This window comes from Cydia fagiglandana, chromosome Z (genome assembly GCF_963556715.1).
Source record: "Cydia fagiglandana chromosome Z, ilCydFagi1.1, whole genome shotgun sequence".
NCBI classification, from domain to species: Eukaryota; Metazoa; Arthropoda; class Insecta; order Lepidoptera; family Tortricidae; genus Cydia; species Cydia fagiglandana.
In genome coordinates this window covers 11060462-11075308 of record NC_085959.1, presented here as the reverse complement: position 1 = coordinate 11075308, position 14847 = coordinate 11060462, and the positions used below count along the sequence as shown (strand labels likewise).

At 36.8% G+C, this 14847-nt stretch overlaps 1 protein-coding gene and 1 long non-coding RNA gene across 2 annotated transcripts in view; both read left to right on the top strand.

Annotated features, from left to right (window-relative positions):
• LOC134678332 (uncharacterized) overlaps window positions 1-14847 on the top strand; it is a 381674-nt gene that overhangs the window by 239958 nt on the left and 126869 nt on the right. The window lies entirely within an intron of this gene.
• LOC134678322 (uncharacterized) overlaps window positions 1-14847 on the top strand; it is a 113082-nt gene that overhangs the window by 74820 nt on the left and 23415 nt on the right. The gene's annotated exons all lie outside the window — the stretch shown is intronic.

Here is a 14847-nt window from a genome sequence, read left to right as displayed (position 1 = left end):
TTGAAGGATCTAACCGACCGGAGTATCCTTGCCGATTACCCTCGTCGTCGGCAGAGCTGTAGGTTACACGGGTTACACCTGTTCAAATAGTCTCTCAGCACCTCTAGCACAACTGGCCGCGACAGGCGTGAGAAGTGACAGATCGGCGCGACTTGGCGGCTTGTCGCGTGTTGGCAGCACAACTCACGCGCGAGAGTCGCGACAAACTCGCGATCAGGTGTCACTGTCAGAAAATGACAACGATCGCGACTTTGAACTAAAATCCGTAGCACAACTGCCTATTTTGAGACAAAATATTCTCTCGTCTTTATGTCAATCCGCGAGTCGAAGTCTACGCGACTTTATAACGCGACTCGCTCTCGCGGGTGGTTTGCTTGTACTTTTTTAACTAAACTCTTGATAATTATAACTTAAAAACAAGTTTCATATATTATGTAATAATATAATTTGTATAATTACTTATTGCCCTAAGGAATACGGAAGTATGGAACAATCACTAAATGCGTTTTACGCACTCTTATGTTGATTATGCACGGTGATACCTACAAGTACCACAACACACCCATCATGTTTACAACTTTAATTTCAAGCAGCTAGTTTGTAGGTACTCAATTAAGTAATTAGGTACATATGTAGGATTTTTAAATTTCAATTCAGGTTCGTAAGTTTGTAAAAGTAATCCTAAGACTTCCTTACACAAAACTTTCATCAACCTAACAACGGAGCCCGCTTGCTTGTACATAAATGAAGCCGATGAGGTGGGTAGGTACAAATGTTCAAAACAAACTATCCAACTTATTAAGTAAGCCATAGTCTTAGTAGTAATATTTAGGATCACGGTTACATGTCTAATTTCAACAATCTCTTACTATTTAGGTACCGTTTGGAACCTTCCTCGACTTCAACAAAACATACCTATGTACATGTGGCCTGTGCCCGCTGCATCGTACTGTAACAGAATGATGTAATACGTGGCTATAACAGGATCATGTCCGGCTCAAAATCATGCTTTGTATGAAATATTATCAGTCATCACCCACTAAACCATTCCGTCCCCTGACAACACCATACCGTGACGTGACTGGACCGAGCCGACCAACAATATTTTGAAGGAGTTATTACGCTCATGTCATAGTCTGCGTAGGTAGCATAGGTACGGTTATCATAATATATGGTCTACCATATTGAAACTCCTCTAGATCAAACCCGTGTTCTAGATGTTTCACTTCATGTTTGACAGGGCCTGATACGATCATGCTATGATAAGTTGCTGTCAGCATTAGGTATGAAGTGGGCCTTGGGGAGCTAATTAATCATGGCTTCTAGGAGTTCTAGGTACTTACCTACCTACTTTATTTTTGTTTCTTTTCAGGTAAAAATACAGGAGAGAAAAAAAACAATATTTAAATTAATAGTATATTGCTTTGCCTTATATATTCTTGCAATATTCGACTTCTTATTATTAAACCTAATATATATTAACATCTAGAACCACTATAGAGAAATTGTAAGAATCTTCTTTATTACCCTTGAAAAGTATTTTCTCTCTTCCTTTTTCTTCGACATGCGGCGTAGGACAATTAAATATCACCCTGGAAAGAAAATTGGTTTATAAACAAGACAATAAAATATGGTCATGACTTCATCGAGGACTATGAAATAAGCTTCTCATATCAATTTGTCACATCATAAACAGTTAGGTACACAGTACACACACATGCCATCCATTATTGGCACAAGAAAAACTATATGAAACTTATTTGAGAGTTACTGTGGCAGCTTAGATAGGTACGCCATAACCATTAGGGTTATTATTAATAGTTCACTTCGTCGGTGGTGTTCTTAAAGCTAAAGCGGTTCTCACATCTTAGTTAATTTAGAAAAGCGGACAGCTCCGCGTTTGAAACCTACAAGCTTGCCTAGTGTGTTTCTTTTCCTGAATCTCCACTTCGGGTCCCGTTGGCACGTTCCTGTTAATAATATTTTCCTTTGGGTGCTGGGATATCAATCGTGTCTAGGATAATGCTGAACTTATTCTGAAAAAGAAAAACACTATTTACAACAGGAATATGAGAACAAACCCAATAATAGCAATTCCATTATTATAGTTACTTACAAAAATATTTTATTTAAAAGGTTTATTAAACAGAAATTTTTAAACAATATATATTTTAAGGAATATTATCAATATTAATTATATAAGGCTCTATTACTTACATTTTTTCATATTTTTTCCCATAGTTAAATGCTGACAAAATTTGAAAGTTCTTTGACTTTGACAGGAAAAACTTAACCATCGACAAAAAACTAGATTTTTTACCACCAAAGAACGAATGATTTAGCGCATCCCTGGTTTCCGATTCAGTGTTGCCACTTGCAAATATCGATTTGTTTAGACTTTGATTTCGCCGGGTAACACTGACGAGTCGCGCCGCGACTTTGAGTTCTCTACGCGGCTGTTGCAGTCGCGGGTACAAGTTATGCTACGGAAATCGACAGATTTGACAGCCGCGGGAATGGCGACTCGAGTCGCGGTCTAAGTCGCGGATGCAAGATGTGCTAGAGGTGCAGGTCTATCGATTAAGTATGTACTATCGCGTTTTATGTGGAGGATATTGGACCTTTTTTATGAATGATCTTCCCATTCGTACAATAAAACAATATGTCAAGTGGGAATTACTGATACATAATTTACAAGATTTAAAAAATTATATTTCGTAAAAACGGAAACTGATATCAAGTTGTGACTTCGCAGACAGGTATGAAATATGATATAGGTAAATAAAATCACTCATATATATACACGGTGTAACATGAGTAAACCGAATAATTTTAACAGCGTATTCCTGATCATATTTAGAGACAAAAATGTCCTATAAACTTTTTTGAAATTCGCCTAGTTTCAGAGATATTATTAATTAAAAAAAAACAAGTTTTTATTGTTACATAGTGTAAAAGGCCTTTTTGAAGGTAAGGTTGCTGCTATGGGACGTAGTCTAAATATCCTTATTGATAGATGTCAAAAAGTGACAAGTAACACTTTGCAAAAAGTAGGTTCTACGAAAAAAAAACGTAAAAAATCAATTTTAAGTGACAAGTTTACCAATAAAATTTATTTTTTATGTACAAATACATTCAAAAAATTGAAAACCCAAAACAAAAAAAAAATTATTTGGTGAAATTGACCTAAACTCATATTACATTTTTTACTTCTTTTGACCTCAGAAATGCGTGGTTAAAATTATTCGGTTTCATCATGTTACACCGTGTATAAAGTAATTTGGATGTAGGTACCTACATTTAGTGTGGCTTAAGCTTTATATAGGTACCTTTTGACTCCACTATCTAGTAAAGGATCTACTTTAACAGAGGGTACTAACTAGAGGTAATCATAATAGGTAGGGGTACTTACAATTATTCGACAGATTCTATATTTTTTTATTAGATATATGTCTAGCGGTCAATAGATTCAAATTTCTTCAATTATAGGTAGGTACAGTCGCCATCAGATATGTCGGAGCGGTTAAGGTGCTCACAAATATCTGAACACGCCTCTATTGTCAAGGTGTTAGAGTGCGTGTTCAGATGTTGTGAACACCTTGGCCGCTCCGATATATCTGATGGCGACTGTACATATATTTGATTAGGCGTCACTGCGTGTTCGAAATTCGAATTTACGCAGTGTTTGAGGGTAAAGTTGAACAAATAGGCAAGCTTTTGTAACAGTCACTTGAGAACGTACACGTGGCTACCATATCGTACAGTAATCTTCTAAAAACAGTAGGCACCCTTACCACAAATTTGGTGTCTGGTGGTGAATCAGACCAAGAAAAGTCTGCAGCGTATTTGATAGCCCACTCAGTGCAAGTGTTATTTTAAACGTCATACTTCTATGAAATTATGACGTATAACACTTGTACTGCGTGGGCTATCAAATCCGCTGCAGACTTTTTTTGGTCCGACTATAGTCCGCCTGTCCAATCTCTTCAATTTCACATTTTGCTGTGAGACAGTGAGACGCAATGCATATTGGACCAAGAAATCGGACAGGTGGAATACCAACCTACTAATTACTCACTAAATAGAAGTGCATGTCCCTCGTAATACTGATGTACCTATATAGTTCGTTTTTTTTAGCATTAGAAAGAACTCCACAGAAGCAAGCGTGCAGTTTTTGTCAGGTTCTATTGAATTATCTAATGTAGCATGATCAATACATATAATTTACTCCAAATTATTACCGCTATAAGTGTCGGATTTGGAACCACAAGCTTACTTCTGCGAAGTTCTTTCTAATGCTAAAAAATACGGACTATAGATACGAATACGGACGGAAAAAATCTTGGTAAGGTTACCGTAATTCAACAAACCTAAATTGCCTATCCTCCATTCGTCGAGTGCAGAATTGTGCCGTTCCCGAAAAAGTTCTCCGTCTTGCATGGGAACTATTCTCAGTCGAGAACGTTAACTTTTGCCGACCAACAACTACCGCGTAATGTACAAGGCCATGCAAGATTAACCTCAGAATCCTCAGATGTTAAGGGTAAAGACTTTATACATCTTCTATTCCTTGCTTTTACTATTTCAAGTCTGTATACTGTGTATTTTGTATACGCCAACCCTGTTAGCACACTCCACTGAATGGAATAATCGACTGACCATTTCTACAAACAAATTCTACCCTCGGGACGACCGGTTATAACTGGTTTGTAAAATGAATACCGCATTTTAGATCAAGTAGCTGGTTTCATATATTTTTTACGTGTTTTGTAACATGTTTATGTGTTTTTTGCAATGCAATGCGCCAATTTATTTCTGAGGGAACTCCTCGATTTTTAAATAGGTACTTTTTTTGTTAAAATATAGAACAAATTTAAATTTGATAACATGATATCCGCGATTGCGTCCATCTCGCTCACGCTCGCTCAGTGAGAGTGAGAAAACACGAACCTTCAGGACCAAACTGTTTTAATAATAACAAAGCCAGAAGTTTCAGTCTAAATGTGGATGTGCTTAAACAGGTAAGTAATTGAATGACATATCCATAAGGTACCTACTGTTTTGTTTATTGTTTGGAGCGTAAAATACTGCTTTAAGTCTTCTTCCTCGCGTTATCCCGGCATTTCGCCACGGCTCATGAGAGCCTGGGGTCCCGCTTGTCAACTAATCCCATGATTTGACGTAGGCAACTAGTTTTTACGAAAGCGACTGCCATCTGACCTAAAAAAAAAAAAAAAAAAATACTGCTTTAAGTAATGAAGTTAAATGTAGGTATATCATTAAATAATTAGACATACAGTTACTATTTTATTCAAATACAAGGATTAATTTACGAAAAGAAAATTATTTTGGTCTTTTTTTAAGTCTTACTATGTCTTGATATGACAAATTCAAATTCCCTATTTTCTAATAAGTAATGAAAATAAATTTGTTATAAAAATCAACTTAAAATTTTAATTCTTTATACCTATTTCGAATACTTTGTAATATTTGAGTTTGCCGAGGAATCGAGATAAATCCTTAATAATGGTATGAGAACGACATATTTTTTTAAATAAAATACTTAAAAGCTATTCTGGAAACAGTACCATATTATTGCAGGTACCATATTATCAATGTATTAGCAAGCTGATAAAAATATGTCTCATTAATGACCAATTACAGTAACTGAAAACGTACAAAAGCTCAATATTTTTTTAATACTTGCGAGTCAAATATAGCCAGTGCCACGGGTCTATTATTGCTACAAACGAGCGGGGACCAAGTGAAGCGTCAAGGTTTTCCAAAGTCAATTTAGCCATACTGCGGTATGGCAAATTTGCATGCTAATCTGAAAATCTCCGCCCGGAATAGGATGGGGTATCATCTTTCAAAACTTATACTGTCGCGCTAAAGCTTTGTTTAGGCATTTTTAAAAAGTGTACCTCTAAAAAAAAAAACTGGTCAAGTGCGAGTCGGACTCGCCTTTCAAGGGTTCCGTACATCACATAATTTTCAACATTTTTTTGTACGTGAAACGTCTTGAAAATCCCGAATGGGTCAATCAAAAACCAGATGTAACATGAAGTTTTCTGGCGTGGTGGCTTATATCTTTACATCTCTGAAGATTAAATGCCGAACAATAGTACAAGTGTCCAAATGCGTAGAGCTGAAAACAGTGAAAACTCGAGCGTCCGACGGGTCGCGCTTCCTACAACTTCCGAAAGTGTTTTAAAAGCGAAGGCCGAAGAGAGATAATACCTACAGGATGGCCAAAAATAAAAGTGTATTTCCGTAGCCAGGGAGGTTTTGGGATTATACTGAGCGACTTTTAGTATGGGACCAACCCCGAAATCGCGAAAAAAGAAGTATCCTCCCATAGAAAACGAACCAGCCTAAATGTATGAAACAGCCAAATTTTTCCTCGCGATTTCAGGGTTGCACGTTGGCAACGGGAATACACTTAGTTTATTTTTTAGCCACCCTGTATACCTAGTGCTTTTAAAAACACGTAACAATAGTAACCTAATCAATCAGTACAGTCAGCAACAGAAGTTGCTAAGCTGGTGAGTGGTTTAAAATGATCTGGACGGGACTTTATAGTTAAGACAATAAGAGCATGTCAAGGTAATTTTGAACACCTCGCCCGCTTAGCAACTTCTGCTGTTGACTGTACTACAAGTACCATTTCGGCTATGTGCCAGTTACAGCCTAGTCGCATTTTTTGTCTTCAGTCCGACTCACGCTTGAAGCTAAAGGAACGCCACTTTGGGACGCTTCGGGCCTTCGGCCTTATGCCAGGCCTATGGAACACCCCGCGCGAGCTCGGTTTAATACCTACGAATCCGCTCCCGTTCACGGTAAAAAAGCAAGCCAGTTGGTTGCCACACGCGCTCACGTACGCACGTCACCGCGCGCCGCACCGCACTGTCATTTTTTACGATAGTTACAAGCTACGTAGTAGGTACCTACCTACTATTGAATTTCTTTAATTAAACATGTAATGTTTATTATGTATGACAAATGTATAGTTTTAGATATCTATCTATTTGAAATAGGTAGCATATTTTTAATTTATTTTGGTAAATGTTTAGTTTAACGACAGTAAGTTAACTTTACACCGGAAAGTGCCTACTTACTCATTTTTGCTCTGGTTAACTTATAATTAATTACTTGTATTCATGGGGTTTATATTATTTTTCTTTGTTGTGTAACATTAATCTCTATCTGGTTTTAAATTACACGAAGTTTTAAAATAATTCTTGCTGGGATTATTGCGCGGTTTATAAAACGGCGTAAACACTGCGGTTACTGCAGGGACATATGACCTTTTAAAATGACTATTTCGCAAACACGCGTAATCGGAATATTAGGTATAATTTAAGATTTAGCTTTCCTTTTATTTCACTCCGCTGTTTAAGTAGGTATTTATTTATCATTTCTAAGCGTCAGCAACCCTAGCGTTGTGCCGGTGCGCGCGGTGCGGGGAGCGGCGCGTTGAAGGTCACTCCATTGTATTTTTGTGTAGGTATCAAAACGGTAGGTATTTGCGTTTTGTTTGAGAGAAAAGTATCTGTTCGTAAGAACTATTATATAATCTGTGCTTATGCGGATATCGGCCTATGGCCTTCGCAATAGCTGTCTACATCACGTTTCACTTAAACCATTGCGGCTGTGTCCCTAAAAAAACGTTAACCGCATTTATGTTCTTAAATCCGACTCACGCTTGACTAGATTTCTCATAGGTTTTCCTGTCATCTTTAGGTAAAGGACTATTTTGTGTATTTTTTTCAGAATTTTAGACCCAGTAGTTTCGGAGATAGAGGGGGGGAATGGTCATTTTTTGTCTATTTTCTTGAATAACTTCTAAAATTTTTATCCTAAATTTATAACAAAAATATATTTGAGATTCCCAAAATGAGCTCTTTTGTTTGATATGTAACACGATATAGTTTTCAAAACTTTGTTTTTTAATTTTATCGTTTACCCCCCAAAAGTAGCCCCTATGTTTAAAATTCATTTGTTGACGTTACATATCCGTCTTTGGGTCACAGACTTACATATGTGTACCAAATTTCAACTTAATTGGTCCGGTAGTTTCGGAGCAAATTGGCTGTGACAGACGGACAGACGGACAGACAGACGCACGAGTGATCCTATAAGGGTTCCGTTTTTTTCCTTTTGAGGTACGGAACCCTAAAAAAGACAAAGACAAGTTCTAATCTATGACTATACTTATCAGCGCAACCTAATTTAATTATATTTTAGCATTTTAGGAAAAGAATTAAAACTTCGAGTAAATCACGGCGAGGATAACCAGTTTGTACGGGTAATCGACCTATTTTCGTCTACTATTTATTCATTTTCAAATGTGTCTTCGTTACCTACATACTGATATACTGTTGTCCTACCCACTGACAAAACTGGTTCACAAGACTATATTTTTCATATACTGTTGTATAAATAAAGCACTACTTCAGCAAGCCTATTATGGATCGCTTTATCCACATTTACCCACGTGATAAAACAACTGTCAATTTTTAACTCTGCGGGATAGAAAGAGACGGACACCGTTTTATCACGCCGTCACCATACGATATATATATATATATATATATACGACCATCATATCCGTACTGCACTGTCTGCACTTGATTAAATAGGTACTTATCTAAGCATTAATTAACTTTTATATGAAAGTACAGATCTTGATTAAAGAAAAAGTACCTAAACATTATTATTAATTTATTAGGTTGTTACTCGTATTTTGTTCTTACCTTAGAACCTTTCTATTCTCACTAAGTATATTACGTTGTAATAATTTTCGTAGCCCCAAAATAGCGGATACCCGCATTCCCACCGGATATTTTATTATAGCAATTTTGCTCAATAAAGTTTAGTTTGTCCGTAGTGTGTCCTATCCGCTATTTATAGTGGGCGTGTATCAAAAAATATATATTTCGGCACTTGTGGCGAGGCCATAGAAGTCGATCACCACATGCTTGGGTATTTTGTGACAGTTGAGTACCTTATCCATCTTTCTAATACCTTTAATCAAGGAATTCTTGTTTATACAGGATCATTTTTGGACCGTTAGCCATATTGTACGAGGTGATTAGGTAGGCCATACTGAACAACTTTTTCTATGGAACCAAGTCGGAAATCACAAAAAATTTTTTGGCCGTTTCGTACATTTTTTATTTGAGTTTAAAGAAGGCCAATTTATTTTTTATTTGAATTTAAAACACGGAACACATATATATTTCGGGGATCTCGGAAATGTGCTATGTAGGGGTTTTCGGGGTCGAGAAATCGATCTAGCTATTTATTTATCTCATGGAAAACGCGCATTTTTAGTTTTTATAATTATGTTTTCCGAGCAAAACTCGGTCTCCCAGATATTATACATTAGGTCAGATAAGTCCCAAAAATGTCGCATCTTTTTCAGAGATACAGTCCTAAATTATAAGTGAATACTTGTTAGGTTAGGTACTTGATAGTTTAGTATGTGTTCGAAATCCAGAATCTTCCTTCCGCTTAAGCACTTTATCGTAATTATGCACATTTACGTCAGGTAAAACTTAGCGCACTCAAAGCTTACCTATATTGATTGTCTTTATTAATGCATGTCGTACGAATCTAATAATAATTATTGACTGTACAGTCACCTGCAATAATATGTTACTCATCGAATGCCGCAAAAATATCTGGCACGATCTTATTTGTGGAGCCATAAGAGCGTGTCACATATTTTTGTGATCTTGTGAGAGTATTATTGCAGGTGACTGTATATATGGTGCTACTTTACCGCCCTAGAGCGGGATTAAGGACAATACGTGATTATATAATAAATTAATTTTTTTTTTTTTTTTACTGTAAAACTTTGTACAATCCACGTGCGAAAACATAATTCGCAGCTCGTGTCCCTTCGGTCGAGTTTCAATTTATCGCCACTCGTTGCGAATTTCCTATTTGCACTTGTACCTATACTATACTTGCATTTATACTATACCGTAGCTAGGTACCTACTATGACGTCAGGCATTCATAAAGTAGATATCTACTTTTCCTATTAGGCTATTACAGTCAAGACGTACTAAATAACCATATTACAAACAACCTCTTTGGAACTACATCGATATTAGACAGCATGACCATCCCTCATTATGTATGAGCTGTCGACAGGCTCTGGCGATATTGATGGATTGGACAGCTCCGTAGACTCGGCAGGCCTTACACTTCGGCTTGAAAGGGCCAGTGTATAGCGACTGTTATATGGTGAATTGTTAGATTGTTGTTAATTGACTAGCCCCGTGAGGGATGCGTTCATAAAGTTAACTTTTAGGTAAATACTAACCACGCGAAACATATTATGCTATACTGTTCCTGTATTAAGTACCCCGTAAGAAAACTATTGTTACATACTAATGTTTTGTTTTATATGTCAATTTCAAAATTGAAATATTAGATAATCTTAATACCATTCCAATTAGCTGACCAAGGGCGGGTTTAAATTCAGCAAGCTGTACCCGCACCCTTTTCATTACTTACACAATTTGTTGCATAATGTTTAGATAAATACTTACCTACTTACTCCATATACCTAAGATGGATTAATTACCTACCTATGTAACTATTATATACTATACCTAAGAACTGATGTAAAAAGTAATGAAATAAATGCATTTGTATTTGTATTAATATTTAAGTAATCAGTAATTATAGAGTTGGTGTCAGCATTTGAAATGTCGGTCATTTCATACGTCAATTTCATTGATTTCAATCTACGACTAAAAATAGGTACTTGAGTTACCCATTTTTAGGGTTCCCATTTCAAAGGGTAAAAACGGGACTCCATTACTAAGACCTTGGTGTCCGTTTGTCTGTATGTCTGTCTGTCACAAGGCTGTATCTCATGAACGCTAGGCAGTTGAAATTTTCACAAACGATGTATGTCTGTTACCGCTATAACAACAAATAGTAAAAACAGAATAAAATAAATATTAAAGTGGGGCTCCCCTACAACAAACGTGATTTTCTTGCCGTTTTTTGTGTAATGGCATGGAACCCTTCGTGCCCGAGTCCGTATCGCACTTGGCCGGTTTTTTTTACTTTTTAAGAGATTATAGCCCTTTTTATTATGAATAAAATCTTTTCCTCCTAGAGTTATAACTTTATCACAATCAGAGCTTTTTCAAAAAGACGTTGAATGCACGTGAGCAGTTGAGGACAATTTAGACGGAGTCAGGTCTGATCTCTTAACACATTCAACACCAAGAACCCGACAGTCGGGTACACTGTTCGTAGCGACTACGCGCTACATACGGCGAAACCGTGGCTACGCGCTACGAGCGTAACCCGTAGCACTTAGTGGTAATGAATGTGTTAACATAGGTATGCCCGAAGTGCGAATTCAGGCTAGAATAGTGTGATTGTGGCCGTGGTAAGCTCTATTGATCAAAATAAAAGCCTATTCCCAAATCCCTTATTGTCGTAATATCGCCGTCTGTCTCTCTCGGCAGGGGAATAACGCGACAAAGGCTTTCCCCGTTCGCCTGGTGTACCTGTAGGCGTGGGGCACCATGGTTTGTGATGGCACATTTACGCGTCGATCGATACCGACCGTGACCGTTTACCCTCGCTTCTCAAACTGACTTTCAAAAAAGGATGTTCTCTTTACGACTGCTTTTTTGTTTAGTAGAAAAATGCTTAATTTGAGAATGCATAAAGTAGTTAATTTATTATTTAACCTGCGGATTTTGTGTAATTTTAATGTTAAGTTCAGGTAATATTAAATAGATTTTTTATAATTTTACCTACCCTTAAAACTTTTTTTTTTGGTTCTCTTGTAAAAAAATACTTCATTCACGTGTGACTTTATGATTTTCGAGGGAAGAGTGGTTAACATGACCCCTGTAAGGAAAATCAGACTTATATAAAAAATATCACTTTAGGCGCCTATAAATGCGTGATTTCTTTTTCAGAGTTTATACAGAAAATACAGGCAAAATCAGACAGAACATAAAAAAATATTATTTGCAAAATAACTCCAGTAAATAAATGAAGATTTCAATAAAATGTTTCTAAAAGACTGAAAGTAGGTACCTATGTTTATTATTCTCATAATAAATGGCTGACTGCTCCGGTTGCACTCGCTGCCATAAAAAAGTCAACCCAACTTTTGAACAACTGCCGTATTCGAACTTCAAGATATTCACAAGAGACGACACGTACTAGATCTATTCTAGATACGTTATAGTTTAGATATCAACTAGTTCTCTTTTGCAGCGCAATTCAGGCAACCAATGTCACTTTTACGTTAGATAGAATAAGATATCTATTAGATGTGAATTAGATCTCTAAGTCATATCCTGTGTAAATCGTACAAGAGTATTTCCAGAATCGCGCAAATGTCAAATTTGACAGGTTAGATTTTAAACATATCGTTATCGTATCTTGGTGATGTCTAATTCAAAATCTGAATCGGGCCCCAAGTAGTTCTCTATTCTTCGAGCCCTGCATGCCGAGTGTTAGCTCATAAATGGTATGCCGCCACAGAATATTATTACCTATTAGGTTTTTATTTGTGTTTATTATATAGAATATATCCAGGGCTAAACCAGTGATAATAAGTACGAGGGCCGCATATTCTATAAATAACGTAAATAGACTCAAACACTTCAGTTAATATAATGAAACAAAACTACTTTTAACTATTCAGAATCATTTAATTATGAATAGTTATATTTAGTTTATTACTTCATAAGATATATTGATTAGATTTTGAACCAGCGATCAGCGAATATATTGTAATCGATTCATAAGATTTTCATAACTATAACCAAAGAAAATAGATAGTATAAGGGCCACTTGCACCATTCCACTAACCCGTGGCTAAGCGGTTAAACAATTAACTTAATGTCAAATTGTACTGGTAACCAAGGTAACTCCAGGTTTAACCGGTTAACCCCGGGTTGGTGGAATGGTGCAAGTGGGCCTAAAGGGTTAATTGTAATAGTGATAGTACATTTTGTAGTCATAGCAACTATAACACAAACTTTTTTTATTAAAGCACGAGCTTTAGGTTTTTTCATAGCATAACCTTAAAGACTTAATTAAACTATGTAGTCCACAGGAGACTGACCTGGGCCCTATTTCACCAACGTGACAAATGTCGCATTTGTCGACATCACTGTTACTGACATCACAGGCCTCCATAGGCTACGGTAACCGCTTACCATCAGACGGGCGGTGTGGTTGTTTGCCACCAACATGTTAATTAAAAAAAAACTCCACTATATCGCCAGTAAATAAGTATTTATTTTGCGAAGCTAATGACAATTGTCACAAGAAATACGACAATTGTCACGAAATTCCGACACAGAACTCATTTGCTGTCAAGAATTACCGAAAGTTCTTTGAAATCTTGTGACAATTGTCATCATTATCATCATAAACATCACAAGAGAAATACCTGTTTGCCGAAATAATAAAGTTTTTTTAAATAATGCAATGATGGTGACAAACAGGAATACGGCCGCCCGGTGGTAAGCGATAACCGTAGCCCATGGATGCCTGTGACGTCAGCAACAATGAGACTTGTCGAATTGTCGCACCTGTCACGTTGGTGAAATAGGGGCCTGGGGCCTTATTCGACATGTACCTACAACTGTCGAATTTCGCGTCAACTTCAATTCAACAGTTGAAGTTCATCAAGTGCGGATAGTTCATTTGGTACAACCAATAATTTAACAAAAAAACAACTTTGTTTTATTATAACTTTAAGGTTTATAATGGTTTGGTTTAGTTTAGTTGTCACCTAACTCTGGATTGCTAATGTAAAATTTTGACAAGTAATGATTCGATTCAACGGAAGTTCAACATGCGACGTCAAAAGTGGCATGTCGAATAAGGCCCCTGTGTTACACCGCAAGTACATACAGTGAACTCGGCAATCGCAAGTACAATAGGTAGCTGGGCATTGTGTGAGTATTTCCGTCGTCTTTTACAAGTTTTGTACGCAAAACTTGTAACAAATGTCTGATTATATTGGTATGTGTTCATTTTCTATTTCTCAGCTTGACATCACTACTTAAATAATATTAACTATAAGAATTCACCACCAAACATCAATATTCGTGTTTTAGCTCTAAAAATGGGGTCGTAATTTTGATATAGGGCAAACAGGCGTGAAAGGTTCCGTTACGCAGCAAGAATCAAGCGAATTTCACAATTCCGCGCCCCCAGGTAAAATGATCAAGTATATCAGCTATACAAAAGGACTTAGTGCCTTATTCTAGTAGCGCTCCTGAATTTTAATACGACCGAAACCAACAGGGCTCCCTGAGTCACGGTAGGAAAATAATTGAACCGTCGCAACCGATTTTCATTTCTAAAGCTTCAGTAGTAAGATTTATTGTCAGTTGTGTCGAAAATTATGCGGATCTGTTCACGTTTACGCTATAAGAGGATTGAAAATTCGGAAACAAAAAATGCCTGCTGACACCGATGGCTCGCTAACTGCCGATTGTTAAAAGGGTAGGTATATTATACGGTCGGGTCGCGTTAAGTGATTATGGCGATGTACTCTTTTAACAAGCTTCCTATTAAAGTGTAGTAGGCTTGCCATAACCATTGAAATATATTTTGTGTTCATTCCCAGGGTATCCTTGATTTAATTTAATAATAAATACTAAAGCTCGGGTTGATGTTACAGAAAACGAGATTGCTGTACCTACTTCGGCCAAAACCATATTTATAGGCAATAACCTGTTTTGAGTGAAAACAAGTTATTCTTAGTTAAAGCTAATTTTCAGTTGCGTTATGGTGATAACGCGTTTTCACAAGTCAAAACTAGTTTTCCGGAACG